The sequence below is a fragment of the Scyliorhinus torazame genome, chromosome 16 (genome assembly GCF_047496885.1).
Source record: "Scyliorhinus torazame isolate Kashiwa2021f chromosome 16, sScyTor2.1, whole genome shotgun sequence".
In the NCBI taxonomy this organism is placed as follows: domain Eukaryota; kingdom Metazoa; phylum Chordata; class Chondrichthyes; order Carcharhiniformes; family Scyliorhinidae; genus Scyliorhinus; species Scyliorhinus torazame.
This window is the reverse complement of record NC_092722.1, coordinates 182,277,311-182,304,201: the sequence shown is the minus strand read 5'-3', so window position 1 is coordinate 182,304,201 and position 26,891 is coordinate 182,277,311. Positions and strand designations below refer to the sequence as shown.

At 48.3% G+C, this 26,891-nt stretch overlaps 1 protein-coding gene across 6 annotated transcripts in view; it reads left to right on the top strand.

Moving 5' to 3' along the window:
* Nucleotides 1–26,891, top strand: part of lzts2a (leucine zipper, putative tumor suppressor 2a) — a 223,018-nt gene that overhangs the window by 139,668 nt on the left and 56,459 nt on the right. The window contains exon 1 of one of the 6 annotated variants that reach the window (XM_072479565.1): nucleotides 18,772–18,795. The exons of the other annotated variants lie outside the window; for them this stretch is intronic. The gene's annotated coding sequence lies outside the window, so the exon portion shown is untranslated. Of the gene's footprint in view, nucleotides 1–18,771; nucleotides 18,796–26,891 lie in introns of those variants that run through there. 6 annotated transcript variants of the gene reach the window in all.

Here is a 26,891-nt window from a genome sequence, read left to right as displayed (position 1 = left end):
CAGTGCAGATGCCTCGGAGATAAACGCAAATTTATTTGACCTTTTTTCCGTGTTCTTCGGCGGCTGGGAAACCAACAACGGGAGTATGCCAATGGCAGAACTGTAAAATCCTGCTGGTGGGAGTGGCTGGAAAATACCCCCCCTTTCCCACATTGTCTGGCTGTTGCACAATTCCTGGTCACTGGCGATGTCCATTTGGCGAGTGACCAGAAATGGTCAGTCAAGTTGGTGGCCTTTGACCCCCCCCCCACGAAGCAGGCTTGCCGTTGCGTCCTGCCTCTGGCTATGCGCTGACCACTTCTTCAGGTTGGTCTTAGACACAGTCGCCTCACGATGCTACCGATGCATTCCGAGTTACTAATGGCGACGGCGCAGTAAGGTGGACCTACCATTGGATTAGTGGTGCTCCGTGCATTTGGTTAATCTCATACCAAACTTTCCACTTTGTGTCCCTGTAAAGGCAGGGTTAAAAATTCCTGTCCACAACTGTATACAGATGTTTCCCAAGTGTCCTTTACGCAATGCTGGTTCAGCTTTAGAAAACATTTGGGGGAAAAAAAACAAGTGTTTTATTCATGGGAGCAATTGGGCTTATTTGCTTTGCAGGGGAAAAAGAAACATGTGTTCCTAAAGTTGTTTTAGTGGTCTGTTAGTCAGCTTAGCCCATACTAAGAAAATAAAGAGCATCGCTGTGTGTTTACACGGAACAATTTGGAGCAGATATTAAAGCAACTCCCCCACATGTGTTCCCAGGGCCTTGTTCTCTTAAAGGGCCATTGAATCCTGGTCAAACTGCTTTCCAGTTGCCTCAGTTCCCAGATGGCATTAAAAACATTCCGCTGCATGTTGCAGAAAGCTTCCGTCTTCACCCTGCGTCCATGTGGCAACAAGAAGCCAAACGCATGGCCGTGCGGGGTTGGAATCCTGGCTGATTGCTTCCCAGGCTGAGGCCAGATTAACAAACCCGATCATCTGGTCTGCGTGACTTTAAACTGCACCAGATGGTGCATTTTAAGTTCCATCGGTGAAGCTGTGCTCATTTGATGAAAATGATTTAACATAGCCTTGTACTCCTTCGAACCGCGTGCCGATCCTGCACCGATTCCCACTAACCCACTCACCCACTTTGGCTCTCCCTCCTTCCAATGCTTTTCGTTTAAAATTCTTACCCTACTGCCGGGCCTCACCCCTCCTTCGCTTCCCACCTCTATATCCCCCCTCCCAGCTCTACAACCTTCTACCTCCGAGTTACTGCCCCTCAATCCTCCTGACCGACCAGTTGAAAAGCTCCCCTCTCTACTTGACACCCCACATGAAACAAGTGCAGAAAATCTTGACCTGAGTAGGTGTGGTGACAAAAATACATCGATGAGCATAAAGATTGCCCATCTCGTGGGTGATGGTAAAGGCAGGTGCTCTGTGAGATGGAAATATTTACAATGGTGCAGCGGGACATGGTTTGAGATTGGTGTGAAGGACCCTCGGCTTGCCAAGAGTACGAGTTGCTTGATTCCATATTTTCCCCTGCCACATAAGTGGGGATATTTTATTAATTCGAGTGATGTGCCTGTCCCTAACTGCTCTTCAGAAGGTGGGGGTGAGCTGACTTCTTGAACCACTGCAGTCCATGTGGTGCAAGTACACCCACAGTGCTGTTAGGGAGGGAGTTGACCTGTTTGTTGACCCTGGCTGGTTTATAGCGTTACCTGGAATTGTATAGAATGTGGAAAGCAGCAACATGCATTCAGCCCAACTGATCTCTGCCAGTGTTTATGCTCGCTACTCTACTTCACATCAATCCATTGTCATGTGAGAGTACCTTTAAGAAATGGGTGTGTATATAAATATCTGTAGTGAGAGTACCTTTAAGAAATGGGTGTTTATTACTGCAATGATGTCAGAGAGTGGGTGGAGCTGGGCTGTCTGTCAGCTTTTTACTTTCGTTTTAGGCTGTTTGCTGCAGGGTGTGTTTTAGTTTTGTTTTCAGTCTTGGAGCTGAAGCCAAACAGAGCAGGTGCACTGTTGATCCCTCTGCCATGAAAAGACTATCTCTTGATCATTTGGTGAATTCAGAATTATAAATGTTCTCAGTAGTGAATATAAACCTAATGTGCTTCTGTTTAAAGTTTTTTTTAAAAGTCTTCTGGGTGTTAAAAGGACAGCTTATGGATTACTTAGTGCTGTATTCTTTGGGGGTTGTATTTGAATTAATGGTTGCTAAGATGTTCACTGTATGTTTCAAAAAGGTTAACTTGAGTTCATAGAATAAACATTGTTTTGCTTTAAAAAATACTTTTCCATTTCTGCTGTACCACACCTATAGAGTGGGCCATGTGCTCCCCGTACCACAATCTATTAAAAGTTGTGGGTCAGGTGAACTCCATGATACACTTTGGGGTTCTCTAAACCCTGGCCCATAACAGTATCCTTCTATTCCTTTCTCCGTCAGTCCTTTGGCTTTGTGCTTCCTCGCCAATGCGTTGTCGGATGTTGTAGGGCTCTGGCCTGCAGAAAACACTGCCTCAAATTTCCAGTTCCTTCACTCCTGCCCCCGAAGGGACGACTCCCAATAATCAATCACTTCCCCCACATCTGTGTCACTGACGTGTAACGGATTTGCAAATATCCAAGGAATTACAGTTGACAGAGGCACCCTTACATGACGCGGAGTAACAGAACTGCAATTAGCAGGAATTGTACTGCAGTGAGCCCATCCTCCTTCCTACCGCATCTTTCAGCAGCAGTCTGCAAATTCGGCAATGAGTGAAAGAGCCTTAACCACAGCAGGTTTTTAAGGTACACTAGATTCATTATAACACCCCATCAGTTGCAATTCCATCCCTCTCGCCCCGATTCCCCAGCATGCCAACACTGGATTGGACGGTAGCCAATATCGTGATGTCAGTGCACGGCGATGACCTAGCCACTGCAGGCTGTTCACTGCCATTGATTTTCTTTTTGTGTCAGAAAATAGGCAATTAGAGAAGTTTTGACACTAGTTGAGCAGCCGCTCACTGGGGAAACTGTAGACTTTAGTGAGACATTAGGACAGCATGCCTGCCATGCACATCTGCGTTTCCAATGCTTGTTATCAGTATCACTTGTGATGGGAACAAAAAAGAAGCAAACCATCAATGAAGGCAAGGAACCTATTGAGATATTTTAGAAGGAAGGAGTCTGCGACAATTCTGGTGCTGCACAAAAAAAACGTTTTGAAATTTGCTGCTTTTATTTGCGGTTGCAGACTTCGTCGGGTTGTGTGCGTGCTGGAGAGGGGAGGGGGTTGAGGGTGAAGGTGATAGTTGAGTCTGATAGATTCTGCCCCCAGCAATCAGGAGTTGGAATCCCAGCTTTTCCTTGACCCACCCCTCCCCCAGCCACCCGACCACGGCCTCGGCCCAGAGCACTGAGGTTTTATACCCCATCCGACCTCACTGGAGGGTTGAGTTAAGATGAACTCTCCCCAGACCCCCCTGTGGCATTCTCTGCCAGCACCCAATCATCTATGTGGTGTTCCCTCTCGGCGACACCACAGAATGGCCGATTTGGGCGCGATTATGTCTCAGTGGAAGATGGTGCAGAGAATCCAGACACACTCTGATAAGAAAAAAGGGAGAAACCATATGCAATTCTTCTGAATTACGCTTGTATTGTTTACTGACGGGCGGGATTTTCTGGGCTCGTTGCACCCGACTTGGTGACGCGACGAGGCCGTTGAATTTCGTGAGAGGCCACTCGTGTGATTTGCGATGCTCAAGATATCTTGTGAGATTCAATGGAACATCGTGGGATGTCAGGATCTCGCCCTCACTGGGCGAGATCCAGATTAGCATGTTTTAATTATGGCTGTGCCATATTAATAATAATAATCACTTTTGTCACAAATAGGCTTCAATGAAGTTCCTGTGAAAAGCCCCAGGGCCTGACGTTATTGTGATATTCTCCCAGGGCCCGGGAACTAACGGTCTCCCCAGCGAGATTTCAACCGGGCGCTGTTTAGTTCTGGTCCACAAAAACGTGGACCAGTCGTAATGGCATTGGGTGGGGTGTGGGAGGGGGGAAGAGCCAGGGATCGGGCCCGGGTGCCTTGTCCTTAAGAGATGGGGTGAGTGGGGGTTCGAGGACCCCGGAAGCGATAAGTTGGGTGCAGTGGGGGGGGCCCAGAGGTTGAGTGGGGAGGGGGGGGGGAGCTCGTGATTGCCTCTAAAAATGGCGCCCCATTGCACAAATCGTCTTCCTGCACTGCCGATCTGAACTCGTCAGTGAAGGAAATGATTCAAGTGCGGCCTTGTCGGGTCGTTCCCCGCCGAGGCCAAAACAAAACCTGGCAAAGTGCCGTTAAATAGTGTGGTGATTCACCGCTTCACCAGCCGCCAAGAAACAAAGAAACACCCCGCTCAACGTGCCCAAAAGCGGACTCTGATTTTCTTCCCACCAAATCGCGCCCAACGACTCCATCAACCTCAAAGTGAAGAGAACAATTTTACCCATTTCATTGCCAGCCCACTGATTCCATGAATGGCCTTTGTCCTTTCTGGGGCTTTGGTGCCTAATTAACTCCGTTAATCACTTTTTTGTCTGATGTTTTAAGTTTAATTTGTGATTCGCTTTTTGTTTAATGCAGTTTCCCTTTAAAAGACTGTCCCTTTAATTTGTCCCTCAGTTTATTTGATGGTGTTTACATAGTTATTTGTGTTGAACAAAAATAGTTGGGAGCCCCCCCCCCCAGCTGCTGTTATGACTGAATCCACCTTTGTGTATACCAGTGCTAAACGGTGCCATGCCGAGATCTCCCAGGCGTTGGGAGAATTCAGCGGCAACCGGTTTAATTCCGGATCAGTACTAAACGCGCTCGCTGTGGGATTTTGTTTCCAATTAGTTGAGTCGCGCCCAGTGTTTTTTTTTATTTTGTGAGTGAGTATTTTAAATCCCTTCATGATATCACGAAAGAACAAGGTGCCATTCATAACCAAAGCAAGGGATCTGTGCACAGACAGCCTGCTTACTCACCTTTAGGTCCCCCCACTCCCAGACAAATGTGAATGGCAATAGTGCCAAGGTTTAACGGAGATGGGAGAATTGGATTTGATGCCAGAGTGCGCTAAAGCACCACCTTTGATCGCTGCGACTTGGATTCATATCTATCTTGGACGGATGGTGTGAACATCCCCTGAAAACGTTTAAGTTGCAAATACAGCAACTTGCATTGGTAAAGCGCCTTTAACACGGTCAGGCATCCCAAAGCACTGGGACATGAATAAAATTAGTCTTGGGCCAGATCCACGATGTGAAACAGTCTGTAGCTCAGCACTAATTTTCTCTAAATTATCGGTCTGAGTGAGAGAGGCTATGTGAGGCTCGGATGGTTAATTTTCAAAGCTGTGCTAACTGCAGAAAGGAATTCTCATCCCTGTTCAGATTAGAGACCGGTGTCCCCTGGCTCCTTAGCTGTGACGGTACAAAATACTGGGTCTGTGATTCAGTCCCTGGGATGAGACAGCTAAAGTTAGTAGTACAAATGACAGGGGTAGGGCAGATGCTATCTGGAAATCCAACCCGTAATAGCGGCTTTGATTGAGATGGTGAAGCATTATTTGGCAGAGTAGGGCGGGCTTTATTGTAAATCTAACCTCTGACCTGGCTGTGCGCAATGACTTTAGGTGTCCTCAAGATTGATATTCTTTCCCGTCAGAGATACGATCGTTAAAAAATGTTTAAAATTAAAAATGAGGTTGAGCTCAATTTAGATACTGGATAAATTAATCCATGATTCAAGTTGGGCTATTGCAGGGTAAAACTCATTGAAGTGTTCTGTCTCACACGTTTCCCTCCCCCTCTTTTTGCCCCATTTCTCGGGTGGCACGGTTGCACAGTGGTCAGCACTGCTGCTTCACAGCGCCAGGGTCCCGGGTTCGATTCCCGGCTTGGGTCACTGTCTGTGCGGAGTCTGCATGTTCTCCCCGTGTCTGCGTGGGTTTCCTCCGGGCGCTCCGGTTTATTCCCACAAGTCCTGAAAGACGTGCTTGTTAGGTGAATTGGACATTCTGAATTCTCCCTCTGTGTACCCGAACAGGCACCGGAGTGTGGCGATGAGGGGATTTGCACAGTAACTTCATTGCAGTGTTAATGTGTTAATGTAAGTCTACCAGTGAACTTTAAGATTATTATTATTGAAAGGGCAGAGGAAGCAGATCCAACAGTAATTTTGAGAAAGGAAATTGGATACATACTTGGTGGGGAAATAATTTTCAGGGTTACGGGGACTGAGCCGGGACATGGGACTAATTGGATAGCTTTTTGAAAGCGTTGGCACAGGCGCAATGGGCACCATCTTGTGTGCTGACCGCTCCTGAATCTGACCCGGGTATTATCTTTCCTGCACAGAAAATGTCACTGTTCTCTGAATATCTATATGCCTGGATTTTGACGATTCTAAGCTGTCATTAGTATAAATATGGCAAAGCTCGGGCTGTTATCAAACATGAGCCTACGGCAATCATCGAGGCTCACATTAAGGTGTTGCTATTTTGGGCCGTGTGATTTGATCAGTTGTGATGGATTGCTCAGGAATGTTCCTTGCTGATCTATCAGGCTTGGTCCAGGAGCCATGTTCTCGCATTAACAATTCCCATTAAGTATTTCTGGTCTGTTTCTCCATGGGCATTTTTTTTTTATTGACCCTGATGGTACAAACAAACATTTGGCCAAAAAGGATCAACGCCCGGAAGATGCAATTAGAGTTGAAGGGTGCTTTTATTTTTGCTCAATCCATGTCTACAGCTGTTGGGAAGATGGTGCTCTTTCCTCGCAGTGTGTGCCACCCGAGCTAGTATAGATGCCTCGTGGGCACAAACGGAATGCTGCATTACTATGCAATTAGCTGCTTGATCCATATCAAACATGGCAGCCTTCGTGACCCTGTAAGCAAAGTCGCTGAAAGCCTAAGGGGGGAGAGTATTGCTTGCAGAGGTCCCAAAATGTCATCTTTACTGCTGTGTTGGATATATTGCAGCCTTTCTCTTCATATTTTCGTCTTCCTTCAGCCTCTGTGATTCATGCAATTAATAAATTAGTAATGCAATGCGGATAATTGGCTTTTATCACAGAAACGCAATAATTATTCTTTATTTTTAATGACACTGATTGACAACATACTTCGATATGACGGGATTAGCTTTCAGTGATGAAACCCATAATCTCCCTTCTTGCTTTTAAAAAATTTGTTCATGGGGCGTGGGTTTTGCAGGCTGGGCCAGTATTTATTGCCCATCCCTAATTGCCTCTTGAGGGAGCCAGTCAAGAGTCAACCACATTTCTGTGGGTCTGTAGTCACAAGTAGGCCAGACCAGGTCAGCACAGCAGATTTCCTTCCCTGACGGACACTAGTGAACCAGATGGGTTTTTGCGACAATTGGCAATGCTTTCATGGTCATCAAAGAACAATACCGCACAGGAACACGCCCTTCGGCCCTCCAAGCCTGTCCGACCATGGTACCTGCCTAAACTAAAACCGTATGCACTTATGGAGTCCGTATCCTTCCATTCTCACCTTATTCGTATATTTATCTAGATGCCCCTTAAATGCCACTATCGTACCTGCTCCCACCACCTCCCCAGGCAGCGCGTTCCATATATTTACCACCCTCTGTGTAAAAATCTTGCCTCACTCATCTAAACTTTTCCCCATGCACTTTAAACCTATGTCCCCTAGACTTTCCTACCCTAGGAAAGAGCATCTGACTATCCACTCTGTCCATGCCACTCATAATCTTGTAGACCTCTATCAGGTCGCCTCTCAACCTCTATCATTCCAGTGAGAACAGACCGAGTTTATCTAACCTCTAACATCATTAGACTTTTAATTACAGATTTTTGTTGAATTCAAATTTCACCATCTGCAGTGGTGGGAATTGAACCGGGATCTCCAGAGCATTACTCTGGGTCTCTGGTGTTATGAGTCCAGTGACAATACCACTACACCCCCCCCCCCCCCCCCCTTACACAGTGATATGAAATGCGATAGAAACAAAGGAACACAAGGAGGCCATTCGGCCCTCTTGAGCATGGTCAGCTCGTTTCATTTTCTGAACTTGGCTCCGTATCCCTCGACTCCCTTGCTTCACACCACGATGTGACATTAGAAATGTTATCAGATTGTTGACGTTAGAAAACCTATTGGAGGGAGGTTTTGACTTTGTCATTAGAAAGAACGATTGGGAGTGATGCTGATTTCCTGTCCTCTGTTTTACACAACCACAAAAGGTCACCATGGCCCCAATTTTCTTTCATTTGACTCTTAAGTAGACTCATTAATGGATCTTCTCCCTTCCATGGTTGAACCTACAGGTCTTCAAGTTGGAGGTGCCAGTATGTACAGGTGTTGCAGCCTTTTAGTGGCTGGAGTGACTGGCGTCGGCCACAGAACCATTGGCTTGCTCAATTCCAGAAGGGAATTGATGTTTTACAAAGTGAGGGTACTTTTTGGGGGCAGGCATCCAAAAAGCCTCCTTTCCTTGAGAAGTGCGAAACATGCCGATAGTCCCTTGTACAAGAGGAATTTCACTTTAAACTGCAAATTTCCACCCCGTTTCAGGATTATTACCGGGTGTATGCAATACATTTTCCAATAATTTTACTGCTCTATTTCACAATAGAATGAGATAATAGCAGGTCTATTTCTGACATCCATATGGTTCCGAAAGGCCTCCATTGAATCTATAGCATCTACTATTAATATTGACCTTTCACTACTTTTGTGGACACTTAGCTTTATCCCTATTGTATGCCAATTCTGCCACAAGAGGTGCTGGATTCTCCATTATTGGACAATGTTCCCACGCCGGCGTCAACATCCTGGATCAAAGGGACACGAATTGCTAACCCTGCAGGGAGCCAGCAGGGACCCAGAGTAAATCTCGCAGCTTTTGTTGCAGATACGGGCCCCCACACTTCCGGGTCAGAGGTTGCGCATGCACACGGCGGCGGCCTCCAGCGGTCGCGCCGTGCTCCATAGCGGACTCGGGCCACAGAGGTAGACCCACAAAGGAGACACCCCGATGGGCCGCGCGCCCGACCCTCAAACCCCGCATGAACATTCCCCGGCTGCCTATAAGGCCCCCACTGGCCTCCGATCTGCCCATCCCCGACCAGGGCAGCCGGGGACCGAGTCTGCAGCCACCACGCGAGTATCCCGGCCGGCTGGAGCACATTAGTTCCACGATGTTGGAACTTCAGCCAGTTGGGGGCGGAGGATGTCGGAGCGGGCCTCATGCAATGGCCCCAGGCGGGGAGTACGGCGCTTTTCGGGGCCCGCAGAATCGGTGACCCGGTCCCGATTCCTTGCAGGAACATGGATTCTCCGCCCCCGTGCCGGCTGCGATTTTGACACGAGGGTGTGGAGAAGCCAGCTCGAAAAATTTAAGGAAACTTAAATCCCACACCCTCGTGGGATTTTGGCCATAAAATTATTGTGCCACTGAAAGAGGCTGTGCCGGCCCTCTCTAGAGAAGTCCAGCCTGATCTATTCTCCGGGGTCTTGACCATTGTCTCTCTAGCCCTGTAGCCCTCCAGATTTATTTCTCTCAAGTACCTGTCCTATTTCCTTTTGAAATCATTCAGCGTCTCTGTTTCCACCACCTGGATAGGCAGTGAGTTCCCGGTTATTATTACTAGTTGTGTTTAAAAACAACCGCCCCCATCCTTCACTGTACGTCGTGCCTGAAACCTTAAATCTGTGTCTCCGAGTGCCTATCCCATCAGATAATGGGAGCAGCTTTTCTTTTGTCTACCTTGTGTACAGGGTATCAAATCTCCCCTCCATCAAATCTCCCCACCATCACCTTTGTTTCAGCTTCTCCAACCAAACCTTGGGCGGTGCATTCGCTCACCTCTGGAACCATTTTGGTAAATCCCCTCTGCTCCCTCCTTCACATCCTTCTTGGTGACTAGAACAAGACACAATTACCTAGTCGTGACCTAACCAGAGCTTCGTAAAGGTTTGGCATAACCTCATTGCCTTTGTACTCAATATGTCTATTTATGGAGCTGAAGATCCCATATGTTTTACTAATCACTTTGAATATGTCCTGACAGCATAGGTGATGGATGGACTTTGCCTGTTTTAGTTAAGTTTATGTCTCAATATGGGACCATGCCGGAGGTCTGACTCCCAACTGATGATTTCAAACCTACTGTTTGTGTTAAGTCGACAGCTCTGGTTGAGGGTGGCTTGATGCTGCATCGAGCTGATTCGCAAAAGTACTGCTGCTTAGAACCAGTACATGCACCTGAATTTGAAACTACGCCTGCTTGATCTCGGATTTCAAGTGGGAACGTGGCCAAACATGTCTGTGCACTGTGGTCTCTTTTGAAGCAATGCAAACGTGTGTGACATTGCACCTTCAAGGAAAGGTAGAATTGATTCCGCCTGCCATGTAGGCCCTTCTGTACCTTTTAAAGGAAGTAATCGGATATTTGTCACTTGTTTGGCCAGTGTGCGAGATCAAGAGGGTTAGTTCTCATATGCGAGGGTTGCAAATGCAGGAGACCTGAACCCAGCAGGACTCCTTGACACCATGAAGTATCCAATATACTTTTAAAGGTCATTTACTGTCAGCTGGTTTTATATAAATACACTCTACATCCCTCTCCCACTCCTGCCAATGTGCACATCTTTTCAAAACTGGTATAGGAGGGAAGAAGTAGTGCTCTGGCCACTGTGTATAGTGCTCTGGCCACTGTGTGTAGTTCTCTGGCCACTGTGTGTAGTGCTCTGGCCACTGTGTGTAATGCTCTGGCCACTGTGTGTAATGCTCTGGCCACTGTGTGTAATGCTCTGGCCACTGTGTGTAATGCTCTGGCCACTGTGTGTAATGCTCTGGCCACTGTGTGTAGTGCTCTGGCCACTGTGTGTAGTGCTCTGGCCACTGTGTGTAGTGCTCTGGCCACAGTGTAGCGACACCACAAATGGATCCAGGAAGGTTTCTTCTGGTTTAGAAAAGTGCACACAAGGAAAGAAGCAAAGAGTTGAGGAAGGGGAGATTCTGGAATGAGGTAGCATAGGGATTTATTTGAAGACAGGCATGTGCACTTTACCATTTAATGCTTTGGGCGCTAACACCAGTGGATAGGAACAGGGACACTTGTGATGGTTAGCAGAATCTGGTATGGGCCAGGGTATTTGCAGCAGGGTTCTGGCGTGTTGAAGTACGGGGGGGGGGGGGGGGGGGGAGGAGGGGGGGGGGGGGGGTTGGGATGTTTGCAGGCCATTGGATTATTTGTGTCTGGGGATACTAAAAGCTTGTATAATGTTTCAGTGTTGGAGAGAGTGAAGGCGGCTGGTAACTCCTATCTGACCTCATTACAACCTTGGCGCAAACATGGACAAAAGAGCTGAACTGCCGAGGTGAGGCGAGAGTGACGGCCCTCGACTTTGAGGCAGCATTCGACCAAGTGTGACATCAGGGAGCCCTGGTAAAGCTGAAGTCAATGGGAAACAGGAGGGAAAACTCTCCATTGGTTGGAGTCATTCCTCGCACAAATGGTGATAGTCGTGGTTGTTGGAGGTCAGTTTCCTTGGCCCCAGAACATGGCTGCCACAGGGTAGTGGCCTAGGCCCAACCATCGTCAGCTGCTTCATCAATTATCTTGCCTCCGTTAAAGGTCAGAAGTGAGGATGTCCATTGATGATAATTGCGCAATGTTCAACCATTGGCAACCCCTCCGATTCTAAATCCGTCCGTATCCAAATGCAGTAAAACCTGAACAATATTCAGACTTGGTCTGATAAATGGCAAAACATATTTGTGCAACACAAGTTTCAGGCAATAATCCATCTCCACCCACAACAGGGAATCTAAGCACGTTCCCATGACATTAAATGGCCTTAACATCACTGAATCCCCCACTATCACTACCTTGGCGATTACCATTGACCAGAAACTGAACTGCACTAGCCATATAAATACTGTGGTTACAAGGGCTGCAAATTCTGTAACCAGGAACTCGCCTCCTGACTCCCCATAGTCCTTCCACCATTTACAAGGCACAAGCCAGGAGTGTGATGGACTATTCTCCCCATGCCTGGTGAGTACAACATCAACAGCACTCGAGCTTGGCACTATCCAGGATAAAGCAGCCCGCTTGTTTGGCATCCCATCCACCACTTTCAACATTCACTCCCTCCACCACCCAGCGCACAGTCGAAGCCATGTTTACCATCTTCACCATGCACTGCAGCAACTTCTTTGACAACACTGTCCAAACCCACGACTGCTGCCATCTAGAAGGACATGGACAGCAGACACATGACAGTGCCACAACCTGCAAGACCCCTCCAAGCCGCACGCCATCCTGACTTGGAAATATATCGCCGTTCCTTCACTGTCACTGGATCAAAATCCTGGAACTCCCTCCCTGAAAGCACAGTGGGTGTACCTACACCACATGGACTGCAGCGCTTCAAAAAGGCAGCTCACCACCTCCTCAAGGAATGGGCAACAAATGCTGGCCCAGCCAGTGAAACCCACATCCCATGAACGAATAGAAAGATAAACATTCACTTCACTGGGAGGAATGATGCACTGCAAAATAAAATTAAACACTCACAAATAAAATAAAGTCACGCTCAGAAATTCTCCATTTCTACAAGTGGCCAAACTATAAAACCCTCCTGAGCTGAATGGTCAGCTTTTCGCTCTCCCAGCTTTGTCCTTTTGCACCTTGAGGGCAATGTCTTTTACTGAGCTCCCCACTGGCCTTCTCTTACCCCACCTCGGTGTAAACTGAAGTAATGAATGCTGCTGAGCTGTTCAGCTCTGGGAGCCATCTGGCAGCCATCTGGCAAAGTCTTTAGCCAACGTCCATTGATGGCCCCGTTCCCACTCAAGTAATCGGATAATGAGAAACAGCCTATCTAATTCTTCCCAAGGAATACTTGGCGCAGAGTTGCGCTGAGGTGAATCCTTGCATCTCTGAGTTCAGGGGCTCGATTCTTCAGGCCCCACCGCTGTCAATGAGATTCCCCGTCGTGTCCATCGTACATCGCTGGGAAACCTGCGGCAGGGGTTGGCCCTCGGTGGAACTGGAAAATCGCGCCCCAACACTGAATGGGGGTCAGACCTTGGACATTGGCATTCGATGTGGTTCAGAATGTTTGCACCAAGCTATCACCATCTTACTTTTACTGAATGTGGGCCAGCCTAAATTCTGGCAAATTTCTTTTGTCAGCCTTTCTCCATCCCCACCCAAACATTTGTGGCAGGATTCTCCGACCCCCCGCCGGGTCGGAGAATCCCCGGGGGGTGGGGGGGGGGGGGGGGGGGGGGTGGGGCAGCGTGAATCCCGCCGGCTGCCGTATTCTTCGCCGTGGTTTTCGGGCGGGGGCGGGGTTTCCGCCACGCCGCTCGGGGGCCGTTGGCAGCGCCCCTCCCCCCGGCAGTTCTCTGGGCCCCGACGGGCCGAGCGGGCGTCAGTTCCTGGCCAGTCCCACCGGCGTGAAATGGACATGGTCCCACACAGCAGGACCTGGCTGGTAGGCCGTCTAGTGGAGTCCTCGGGGGGGAGAGATCCGGCCCCGGGGGGGTCCCCACGGTGGCCTGGCCAGTGATCAGGTCCCACCGATCTGCGGGCGGGCCTGTACCGTGGGGGCACTCCTTCCTTTGGCGCTGGCCTCTGTAGGGCTCCGCCATGGCCAGCGTGGTGAAGAACCCCCCTGCGCATGCGCAGGAACACGGTGGCCGGTCTGCGCATGCGCGGAACCACGCCGGCGGTTCTGCGCTTGCATCAACACGCGCCGGTTGGCGCGGCGCCAACCCCTCCGGCATCGGCTTAGCCCCTGGAAGTGTGGAGGATTCCACAACTTCTGGTTGGCCCGACGCCGGAGTGGTTTGCGCCGTTCTTGGGCCATCCCGCCAATTGCGGGATAATCCTGCCCATGGTCTTTTCTATTCATTTCATGGGCTCTTTATGAAGAGAACGCATCTAACAGAAAAAGTTTTGCTTTCAAATTTCTTGCATCCGATCATTCGCAAAGTGATTATCTCAATCTGTTTCCAGTTACTGAAAGCTGAGATCAATCAGATCAGCAGTTCCATTCTCCCCTCTTTCGAGCAGAATGTAAACACGCAGGGCAGGGAAGGGACCAGGGTGAGGGTTAAGGGTAATACGGGGATGATCAATGTACTTTGTGTAAGCACATTCCTGTTCAGAGGTCCCTGGACTCCATCACATCACTCAGCGCATTGACAGACCCTGGGATATAAAAAGTGATGGAAAGTCTTGTGCTGATCAGCCTGTGACTGCTGCCCTCCGAGTGAACTGTTCAGACTCTCGGGCTCACACGAAAGGCAGACTGGCTGCTGTTTACCTTTTGCCAGCTCTGTCATTCTAGAATGTGTCTGCTTCTTGCTGCAGTTCTTTTTGCCAGATTTGAGAAGTGGTGGTGGTGGTGGGGGTTGTTGTTGGGGGGGGGGGGGGGAGGAACAGAGTGGATGGGGAGGGAAGAGGACAGCTGAGGTGAAATGCACAGTCTGCCCCCCCAAAATAGCTCATTTTCTTTCAACAAAGCCTAGAGTGCTGGGTCTAGCTATGCCTGACCTGGGAGTGCTTTGTTATCCGTAATGTAGCCAACACTCCTGAATCTCTTGAAAGTTGCATTCATAATTTACATAATTTCACCCAGAGGTCGTGATTGTATCCCGGAAAGTTAAACATGCAGAAAAGCTCGCTCGTAAACGGCAAACATTTCAAATTCTTGAAACCACAAATGAAATAGTAAGTGCGGACAAGTACAGGAAAGTACTTTATTCCACAGCGCCAACTTCCCTCGCCCGTGATGAACGGAAAAGAGTTCATCAAATCAATGATTTAGTCTCCAGTTGTGAGATAAAGCCATTATCTTCTTTGGTTTGCAAAAATCTATTTGTTCCAACCTAACACGTCACCATTTATTGTAGATCTACAGCCAACTGAGCTCCACAGCAGAGGAATAAGAAACAGATACGTTTGTACAGTCGCTCTGAGAATTGTCTCAAAGGGCTTCCCGTCCAATGCACGACCTTGCGGTGCAGTGACTGTTGATTTGGCAGACACAGCCACTGTTATGTGTACAGTAAGCAATAATCATTTAATAGTCTGGATTTCCTGTTCAGTGTTATTCTCCCACTACTGTTTGAATGCCAAAGAATCAAGGCCAGTCTGCTTTCGCTGATGTGGGCCGAGGGAGGCATGTTAGCCAAGGCCTGGACAGGATAGAGCCAACTCCCATCTCTTCCCAGAGTGATCTTTGACATCCCTATCTGGGCTGGTTTAGCACAGGGCCAAATCACTGGCTTTTAAAGCTGACCAAGGCAGGCCAGCAGCGCGGGTTCAATTCCCGCAGCAGCCTCCCCGAACAGGCGCCAGAATGTGGCAACTAGGGGCTTTTCACAGTAACTTCGTTTGAAGCCGACTTGTGACAATAAGCGATTTTCATTTTTTTTATTTCTATGGATTATTGGAGCAGGGCCTGAACATGGGTATAAAGTGTAGCATTTCCTCAGTACTGCACTCCCTTAGCGTTTCTTGTGGGAGGTCTGGTCGGGATGTATAGTTTCTGACATCTTCCTTTGGGGCCAGTATTAAAAGAAAGACTTGCATTTACATGGCGCCTTTCATGTCCTTGCACTACATCAAATGCTTTACAGCCAATAGTGCTCTTTTTTTTAATGGGGGAAAAGTTTAGACCCCCCCCCCCCCTCCTTTGCTGGCAGGGGTGCTCATAAAATAAGATGGGTGGCTGGCCCACTGTTTGCCTGGCTTTCCCCAAACTGCATTCTCCCCCCCCCCCCCCCCCCCCCCCCCAAATATTGCAGAGGGTGGGTAAGGGATCAGTCAGCCTGCCTGTCCTTAAACCTATTGAGGCCCTTAACTGGCCAATTAAGAACCAGATAAGTTTCAGCTAAACAATCTTCATAACTTCTGTTGGAAAGTTTCAATCAGAATAAACATTGGAATGACACTTCAGCCCAGTATGGTGGATATTTCAAATGAGATGTTAAACTAATGGGCGGGATTCTCCCAACGGAGTCTAAGTGCCCACGCCGGAGTAAAAACCGGAGTGTTTTACTCCGGCGTCGGCGCGGCGCCAACTTGCGCATGCGCGGTGGCCGTCCTCTCCCAGGCCGCCCTGCACAAATATGGCGGATGGATCCGGCTCGCCGGCGGAGGAAAGGACGCCCGCCGACCGAGAGGCCGGCCCGCTGATCGGTTGGTCCCGATCGCGTACCAGGCCACTCCGGAGGCCCCCCCCCCCCGCCACAGACAGCCCCCCAAGCCTTCGCTACGAGTACCCGCCGGCAGCAACCAGGGGTGGACGGCGCCAGTGGGACTAGGCCCTTTACGCGTGGCCCATCCGGACCGGAAAATTGCCGCTCGCCGTTTGTGCCGATTCTCCAAGCATAGTTGCCTTCTGACTATATCCCATGCTCAGGCACCAATGGGGGCAAGAACTGCTTCTAATGCCCGGAGTTCGTTCTTGTAAATGCAGCCCCGATCGTGGTAAAGTCCTAACAAAAAGGAGTGGGGAAGACCAACATTCAATATACCAGTGTCAAAACTATCGACTGATCCAAGCGCAATTTTAAGATTCAAATTGGCATTGTTCCCTGTTGTATGCAGTTTTTGAATGAAGCATAATATTTAAATATAAAGTCCCTAGTTGGCTGTAATAATTACCCGATTAGTAATGCTGAGTGTAAGACAAGCAGTGAACTGAATCTAATGCTATATAGAATTTACATAGAATTTACAGTGCAGAAGGAGGCCATTCGGCCCATCGAGTCTGCACCGGCTCTTGGAAAGAGCACCCTACCCAAGGTCAACACCTCCACCCTATCTCCATAACCCAGTAACCCCACCCAACACTAAGGGCAATTTTGGACACTAAGGGCAATTTATCATGGCCAATCCACCTAACCTGCACATCTTTGGACTGTGGGAGGAAACCGGAGCACCCGGAGGAAACCCACGCACACACGGGGAGGATGTGCAGACTCCGCACATACAGTGACCCAAGCCGGAATTGATCCTGGAGCTGTGAAGCAATTGTGCTATCCACAATGCTACCGTGCTGCCCGGTATCTGCCTGATTGACCCAGCAAACATGTGGGAATTCCTCCCAATCACTAGTGGTGCTGTTCAGCAAGTCTTAACACTAGAATACCCCATCAAAAGTGTTGGATGGCGCTTCCAGATTCAAGAAAGCTAAGCTCAATGGGTTGCACTCGCGTTTCTGAGCCAAGACGGTTGTGGTTTAAAGTCCCAGCCCAGGATTTGAGCACACAAATCTGGGCTGACGCTCCAGCGCGGTACTGAGGGAGTGCCGCATTACCGGTGATGTTGTCTTTCAGAGGCGGGGTTAAACCCAAGGCCCTGTCTTCTGCCCTCTTGAGGAGGACGTAAAAGATCCCGAGCTGCCATTTTGAAGAAGAGCATTTGTGCTATCTTAATATCTCTGGTGTATTGGCCAATATTTATCCCTCAAGATCACTGCTGAAATTATTGGGTCATTATCACATTGCTTTTTGTGGGAGAACGTGCTGTGCACAAACTTGCTGCCACTGTTTACAACAGTGATCACACAACAAAAGTACTTAATTGGCTCGAACAGACTTTGGAATATCTGAAGATTGTGAAAGATGCCCACAAGTTTTTTTTCCTCAAGCTCCTTTTCCTGTACTCCCAGAGTACAGGAATTAGCTTTGATTTCTACCCTTCATACTCATAGTGTAACTCTGCTTTAAGCAGTACTGCTGTGGACATACCCCTCTTAATGACATAACTTCCTGACTTGTGAAGAACTTACAGCACGGAAACTGGCCATTCAGTCCAATAGGTCTATGCTAGTGCTTGTGCTGTTTGTGAGCCTCCCCACACTTAACCTCCTCTCAATTTGAATTACAAATTCAAATTCCAGAACGACCGTCACCTACTGTTCCAAACATGTGACTCATCACCCAACCTCATACTTCTAAGTCATTCCTCGCCGGGACCTCAGAGTGGCAGAACCTCTTTCCTCTCCCGATCTTTTTCTCATTTTTGTGATCTTCGGGGCTTTTGAAAACTGAAGCTGTTGCCTCAGGGCCACTGCCAATTTAAAAGCAGACGTTTGAAAACACTCGCTGGTGCCTCGCAGCCTGGGCTGGTTCCCTCACCTCGATTTCTCAGCAGTGTGCGGTGACACGCAGGCCCGAGAATTCAGCCCACGTCTAGTTGACTGGGAAGTCCTCATTCCAGTCGCGACAGCAGATTGCATACTCACTCTACCAGCTCACTCCTGAGCCATGTTCCTGTTTCCAGCCGGGTTCACTCGTTGTTGAACCTACCTCCCCTCGCTGGAAGAGTATAGTTAGTTGGTGAATCGGAGGGTGGTTTCAAACTTCGTTTGTGAGCACTCGGTGTGGATATGGCGGCATGTAGACATCGGCTTCTGAGCGTGCTGTCTTCATCAAAATGTCAGGAGGAGTAGTTTACGACTTTAAACCATCCTGAGACTACGGCGAGAGGGTTATTATAAAGTGAAGGAAAAGCATTGCCCCCTCCACAACTCTGGTACTGTGGCATCGTGTGCAAATAAGAAAACAGTCGCAGAGCATTGAATCAGCACGAGGGGATTGTGTCGGCTGCTTAACAGATGCAACGCTGTGCTGATAATGGGTTACAGATGTTTTGCCACTGGCTGTCTGCATGATACGAAGGAGAGCTGGATAAAACATCAATCTTGGCGCTGTTGTTAGATTACCTTCCCTTTCTATTGAGGTATGCCAACTCTTTCTCAATTCAGTAAATTTCGCAGTGCCAGTAAATGTTTTGTTTCGCTTAAGTATATCGGTGTAGGAGGTTAAAGACTAAAGTAGCAGGTTGGGCCTTCTTGTATTCTGACAGAGTGACCTCTGGCAAGGGACCAAGAAACGTTCCATTTTTATCAAGTCGGGGGCCCGGGAATAGGATCAGGTGGCGGAAATGGGCCCCCACCGGGAGGTGGCATTTCTGGGGCTGGGTCTTTACCAGTCATTGTTAGTTGATTGGCAAAAAAGATGTTACATTCAAAATATTTATTATTTGACCAAAATTAGCAAAACTAGATTATCTGGTCATTATCGCTTTGCTGTGTGGGATCCTGCTGTGCACAAACTACCACATTCACTATATTCCGAAAGTGACTACACTTCAGAAGTAGTTAATTGACTGTAAAATAATTTGGACATCAAGAGATCATGGAAGGCACTACAATAACTGTAAGTCTTTCTTTGAAGGGTTAAAGAGGCTGGGAGCCATTAAGTCTTCTTCCAGGTTATCCGGATTTTCTTTCAAAAAGAGGGAATTTTTCCATGCCTTCAAAGCTTTTGTGATTTATTTTTAAGGAGGAAAACCTAATCAATCATCACCGTTCAGTTCATCGAGGTTATTAATAGTCACCTGGGAGCACTCGACAGAACTTGATGAAAAAAGTTTTTCATCTTGCACTCATAGTCGTAGAGTGTGACAGCACAAAGAGGCCCTTTGCCCATCATGTCTGCAGTCATCAAGAACCTATTTATTCCAATCCCATTTTGCTCGGAGGTCACATAACTATTAACTCACTGTGGTAGTCAACACTGTTGTATTATATTGTGATTTGGAGATGCCGGCGTTGGACTGTGGTGAGCACAGTAAGAAGTCTTACAACACCAGGTTAAAGTCCAACAGGTTTGTTTCGAATCACTAGCTTTCGGAGCGCTGCTCCTTCCTCAGGTGAATGCAGAGGTATGCTCCAGAAACATATATATAGACAGATTCAAAGATGCCAGACAATGCTTGGAATGCGAGCATTAGCAGGTGATTAAATCTTTACAGATCCAGAGATGGGGTAACCCCAGGTTAAAGAGGTGTCAATTGTGTCAAGCCAGGACAGTCGGTAGGATTTCGCAGGCCAGATGGTGGGGGGTGAATGTAATGCGACATGAACCCCAGGTCCCGGTTGAGGCCGCACTCATGTGTGCGGGGCTTGGCTATAAGTTTCTGCTCGGCGATTCTGCGTTGTCGCGCGTCCTGAAGGCCGCCTTGGAGTACGCTTACCCGTAGATCAGAGGCTGAATGCCCTTGACTGCTGAAGTGTTCCCCGACTGGAAGGTGACGTTCCTGCCTGGTGATTATCGCGCGATGTCCGTTCATTCGTTGTCGCAGCGTCTGCATGGTCTCGCCATTGTACCACGCTTCGGGACATCCTTTCCTACAGCGTACGAGGTAGACAACGTTGGCCGAGTCGCACGAGTATGTACCGCGTACCTGGTGAGTAGTGTTCTTGCGTGTAATGGTTCTCGCGTGTAATGGTCACCTTTCCCCTCTCACAAAATAGCAGTCGTTGAATCATTTATCACCGGATTGGGATGGAGCCCTGAATCCGAACTGTGCAATCAAGTACATGAGGGAGAAGGCAATAGAAGAAGTATGAAAAGGGATAGGAGGATGCTCATGTAAAGCATTGACATCAGCATTGAATATGTGGGCTGAACGGCCTGTTATTGTGCTGTAACCTCTTGAGCAACTCCGTAATTTCAATGTCACACGGGTTAGCCCCCTGCTAGCGAATTGTATCCAATTCTTGGCACTATACTTTCAGAAGGACATCAAGGCTTTGGAGAGGGTGCAGGAGAAATTTATCAGAATGTTATCTGGGATGAGGGAGCTAGTGGAGAGCCTGTCAAATTTGGGATTGTTCTCCTTGGATCAGATATGGTTAAAGGCAGATGTAATAGAGGTGTTCAAAATTATGGCCGGAGAGTGTTACAGACAGAATGAATCTGCTCTCTGACTGTCCGTAATCAGTCAGTATGTTTTATATGGAAGGTGGTGTGTCTTTTCTTACTTTGGATTGTAAATACCAATTAAATAATTCAGCAGCAAGCTTTTGTGACTTTAATATAAGGTCATTTATTCTCACGCACTTACCTCAAATAAACACAGTAGTCACACATTTGGTGTCACACGCACACACAAAAAATAAATACAGAAAAAGATAGTGCAGCTTTACAGGTTACAGTTAATTCAGTCTCTGATATACAATTGCTGGTCTCCCAGGTGGCAAGCCTGTGGTTTCTTCAATGGATTTGATGGTTAAAGTTGAAGTGAGGGTTTTCTAAAGTGAGGAGTTCACAGCAAGTTGCAAGGCTACTTTTAGTCAAAAAGCTAGGAGTTTGGTTCTCAGGTGAACTTTGAAACTGGAACAGGTATTTGGCTGCTTGATGAGCTGCAGCTAGTTTCAGAGCCTGGTTCTCAAACTGGCTAACCACCGATGGTTGTTAAAAGGCAAAGATGGGGGGGGGGGGGGGCGTCATGTGGCACAGTGGATAGCACTGGGACTGCGGCGCTGAGGACCCGGGATCGAATCCCGGCCCTGGGTCACTGTCCGTGTGGAGTTTGTGCATTCTCCCCATGTCTGTGTGGGTTTCACCCCCACAACTGAGAGATGTGCAGGTTAGATAGATTGGACACGCTAAATTGCCGCTTAATTGGGGGGGGGGGGGGGGAATACAATTGGGTACTCTAAATTTATTTTTTTTAAAGGCAAAGATGGCAAAGCCTTCCTCTGCAGCTGACATCTTGTCGGTGTTCTTCTGCAGTTTGTCCTGGTCTCTCTCAGTCTTCAGATAAATCTCATTATCTTGTTTCGATCAGAGGACCATCGGGTTAACACTTCTAAGGCCCTGCCAGCCTCTTTGAAGCCCTCCCAGCCCCGTTTGGATGGGCGGGGGGGTCACAACGTAACGTAATGGGAAGTTGATACTGGACCTTGAGTTTTAAACAATTTGTCCATTATGAAACATAGACACTGGCAGTCTAGAAAGTCTTTGGGTGTTGGCCATTCTTAAACAATGTTATGTGCAAATTCCACAAGGAGTTGTGAGGTACGCTCACCTATGTCCATATTTGCATATGAACAAACAAGCAAGCACATTAGCAGCAGGAGTAGACCATTGAGTTCTCCTACTCTGCCACTTGATAAGATTGTTGCTGATCCGATTGTGGCCTCATCTCTACTTTCCTGTCTACCCCGTACCCGTTGACTCCCTTGCTGATCTATCCAACTTGGTCTTAAAAATGTTCAATGACCCAGCCTCTGATGTTCTCTGAGGAAGAGACGTATGACTTTATGGGAGAAACAATATCTCCTCATTTCCATCATAAATGGGTACCCCCTTTTTTTTACACTGTGTCCCTTAGCTCTAGTCCCGCCACAAGGGGAAACATCTTCTCCGTATTCACCCTGTCAATTCTCCTCAGGAGCTTATCAGTGGGATTCTCTGACCCCCGCCGGGTCGGAGAATCCCCGGGGGGCGGTGCGAATCCTGCCCCGCCGCCCCGGCGCCGGCTGCCGTATTCTGCGGCGCCGTTTATCGGGTGGGGGCGGGATTCACGCCACGCCAGTCGGGGGCCGTTGCCAGTGGCACCGATGGGCTGAGCGGCCGTCTGTTTATGGCCAAGTCCCGTCGGCGTGGGTTAGACATGGCCCCACACCGCGGGACCTGGCAGGTAAGTCGGCGGGGGAGCGGGGGGATCCGACCCTGGGGGGGGGGGGGGGTGACCCCGCGGTGGCCTGGCCCGCGATTGGGGCCCACCGATCTGCGGGTGGGCCTGTGCCGTGGAGGCACTCCTTCCTTCCGCGCCAGCCCCTGTCGGGTTCCGCCATGGCCGGCGCGGAGAAGAGAACCTCCGCGCATGCGGCACAACATGGCGGCGGTTCCGCGTATGTCCGAGATCACGCCATCCCTTTGGCGCATACGCGGACCCGCGCAGTCCCTTCGACGCGTGCTGACGCGGCGCCAACCCCTCCGGCGTCCACCTAGCCCCTGAAGGTGCGGAGACTTTCGGGGACTGTTGACGACGGAGTGTTTCACCCTGGTTTTCCCGCCGGCGTGGGGACTTAGTCCCCGGAAAGAAGAAACCCGTCCCTTTAGCACAGTGGGCTAAATAGCTGGCTTGCAATGCAGAACAATGCCAGCAGCGTGGGTTCAATTCCCGTATCGGCCTCCCTGAACAGGCGCTGGAATGTGGCGACTAGGAGCTTTTCTCAGTAACTTCATTCAAGCCTACCCGTGACAATAAGCGATTATTTATTTATTTATTTATTTTGTGTTAAAATAGGATCGCCTCTCGTTTTCAGAAACTCCAGTGGATACAGGTCCAACCTCTTGAACCACCTGTCATAAGATAAACTCCTCATCCCAAGAATCAGTCGCGTGAACCTTCTCTGAACTGTTTCTGATGCTATGAACTGTTTCTGATGCTATTATAGTCTTTCTCGAGTAAAGAGACCATAATTGTACATAGTGTTCGAGATGTAGCCTCTCAAGTACCCTGAACAACTATAGTAAAACTTCCCCACTTTTAAATTCCATTCCCGTTGCAATAACACCAACATTCCATTTGCTTTCCCAATCACTCGCTTATACCTGCTTACCAACCTCTTGTGATTCATGAACCAGGGCATCTAGATCCCTCTACTGCAGAGCTTTGCAATCTCTATTTACGTCGCATACTGCTTTTCTATTCTTCCCGTTAAAGTGGATGGGTTAACATTTTCCCACATCATACTCCGTCTGCCGGTTTATTTTTCACCAGCTCACTCCAGAGCAAAGAATTTCAAAGGGTTGCGAGAAGGAGCAGGAGAGTAGGACTACTTGGATAGCTCTTTCAAAGAGCTGGCATTGGTGTGATGGGCTGAACGGCCTTCTGTGCTGTGTGATCCTATGCTGAGCCTGCTCCTGGGACATCTGTGGACCATCTAGGGGCAGGCCGCAGTGCCAGGCTCTCCATGCACTGGAGTAAACATACAATGGGAAAATGAAGAAACCTGCAGGGAATGCGGCCTCCCAACTTCATTTTCTATCAGGATACTGATGCGGTCCAGCAGTGAGTGGCCTGAAAATACCGATCTGGTCACTCCTGGTTGTGTGACTGTTAACGGAGGCCTCCTGCAGTGAAGACATTTCTGACGTTTTTGGGAATACAGATTGAAGGGATCATCAATGCATTTACAATATCACAATTTGCAGTGGCCACCAAGACAGTGATGGCGGGAGGTGAAGGAAGAGCGTGTGGGAACCAAGCTGTCTTCAATAAGATGGATAAAAGACTACATTTTCTATTCATTTTTTTTAAAGGGTATCCCATTATTATTCCCCAATTAAGGGGCAATTTTAGTGTGGCCAATCCACCTACCCTGCACATTTTTTGGGTTGAGGGGGTGAGACCTTCCAGACATGGGGAGAATGTGTAAACTCCACACGGACAGTGACCTGGGGCTGGGATCGAACCCGGGTCCTTGGCGCCGTGGGGCAGCCGTGCTAACCACTGTGCCGCCCCTATTTTCTATTGATCTAAGTTGGCGGTTTTGCAGACCCGTGTTCGATGGGCAGCTTGAAAGAAATAAATTGCATCAGCGCTCACCGTGCCACTGAACAGAATCTCTCCTTTTCACAGCAGCACGTCACAAATATCGCCCAACACATTGGCCACATCCTAACCTAATGTTTGGAACTATCAGCAGAACAGCTTTGATGTAATGTCTATTGATAAACCTCTAAATACCCCAACACAGTTTGGGTGAATTGTTAGCCCTTTTGCCTCAGAATCAGCGTTTTCTGGGTTCAAGGCCTGCCCCAGAGACTTAAGCACCTAATCTTGGTGAGACACTCCAGTGCAATGTCAAAGGAGTGCTGCACTGCTGGGGATGTCATCTTTTAGTCAATTCAATGAGCCGAAGTATTGTCTTGAAGGTTTTAGTGATTCCGATGGACATGTAGCTATGGCGTGATGTGAAGACAAATTGTGAGTTTCACCCCCAATGTTCTGGCCAGCATTTCTCCCTCCACTGTCTGTAAATTGTCAGACTGTTTGCCTGACATCCAGACCCGGTTGAACAGAAATTCCCTCCAACTAGATATTGGAAGGACCAAAGTTTGGTCCCCACCACAAACTCCACTCCATTGTCACTGACTCCAGCACTTTCCGTAGTATCTACCCAAATCTGAACCAGTCTGATTGCACAAATAGCACCATGGGAATCTGAGAGAACACCAGTGGGTTGCTATAACTACCTCAGTACCAGCCTCATGGCCAAGTGCTGGCAAGTGGGATTAAGTAGGTTTAAAAAAATAAATAAAAATTTTTTTTTAAGAGTACCCAATTCTTTTTTACCAATTAAGGGGCATTTTAGCCTGGCCAATCCACATCTTTTTAGGTTGTGGAAGTGAGACCCACGCAGACACGGGAGAATGTGCAAGCTCCACACGGACAGTGACCCGGGACATGGCGCCGTGAGGCAGCAGTGCTAAACACTGTGCCACCATGCCGCCCGAGGGATTATGTCAGCAGGTCGGGTGTTTTTCATGACTTGGTGCATACTCGATGGGCCGAAGGGCCTCCTGCACTGTATTTTCTGTGATTCTGACTCTCCGTAAACCGACCCAGTCAGTCCCGATTACCCTCAATATCCCCGTAGCCCTGTAAATTTATTTATTATAGTTTAGTTTCATGAACAAGCTAAAAATTGTTCAATCAGCATTTTATACCTTCAGTCACATCAGATTGTAAAGATGTGTCATACATTGCGCGCCAGGAATTTCATAACCGTTATGTTTCTGGAGGAGGCCTTGAACGCGCAATCTTCTGATCCCGAGGTAGGAGCGCTACCATTGCGTTGCGGATGTCACACCGAGCCATTAGCTGGCTATTAACCCGGTTACAGTTTGAGTGATCTTGTGTGCTGCTGGCCGCTGAATTTATGAACAGTCGGTGTGCTTCAGCCAGATCCATTGCAAACACTCGACAACTATTTTGTATACGGGAGATGTGATAAGGGAAATGAATAGACAAGTAGTCCCTGTACTACTGAAAGCCCCTTGTGGTTTGCAGGGAGGCTCTTTAATTTGAGTCTTATCACGTTAATTTCCAGAATATATGGTGGAACAAATGAATTGTGAAATTCTGAATAATTAATTTGCAGGGTCTAAAAATCGCATCAGCATTCGGGCCAAATGTGCCATGAATGGAGTGTAAATGAGCACTCCGCTGGATCCTGCGGAATAGCTCCCCGTGGCGTCTGTGTTTATTAGTCTTTGCAATAGATGGCTGGCTAGATGAAACGTGAAGGTTTCTGAATAATTGATTTGCACGCATAAACGTAAACCGGTCAGCTTTCAGCTCAGGCGGTGCCCCAGACGCTCTGAAAACAAAGAGCAATATGCTGCCTGGATATGTGCTACTCCCTCTGCGCCTACCAGGGACCCAATAGATTCCACAGTGATTTTAAATATTTGGTTACAATTCCAAGTGTGAATTAGCTCATTCTGTAATCTGTTATGCCGCTGAATTTTAATGAGCGTGTAAATATTTAACAGGGAATATTTGCTCCATCTGCATGTTTGCCATATAGAAGCTAATAGACTTGAGTAAATAAATAGTTTTTGACAAGATTGGAATAGCAGATGACCTCTTCACAGAATGTTCTGCATTAATGCCCCATGCGTTCAATGTCAATTAGCTTCCCTGTTCTTCATTATGGTTGGCTAAAGTGGCCCATGTACCAGGGGGAGGTCAGGGAAGAGGGAGCAAGCCAGACGGGAAGGTGTCTGCTGGTTTTCAGTCACACTGCCTTGGAAGAGTTTGGATTCTATTTTGAAATATGTGGTTTGGTTGCTGCTTTCAGTAGTTGCTGAACACAACTTCGGGGTAGTAGGCCGGGGGGGGGGGGGGGGGGGGGGGGGGGGGGGTTGGGGGCAGAGAAAAAGTCCCATCCCTTTGCAGGCCTCGATGTCACTGAGTTACAGCAAAAATGAAACGGCCCGGGTGCATTTTAAATGAACAAGCCTTAG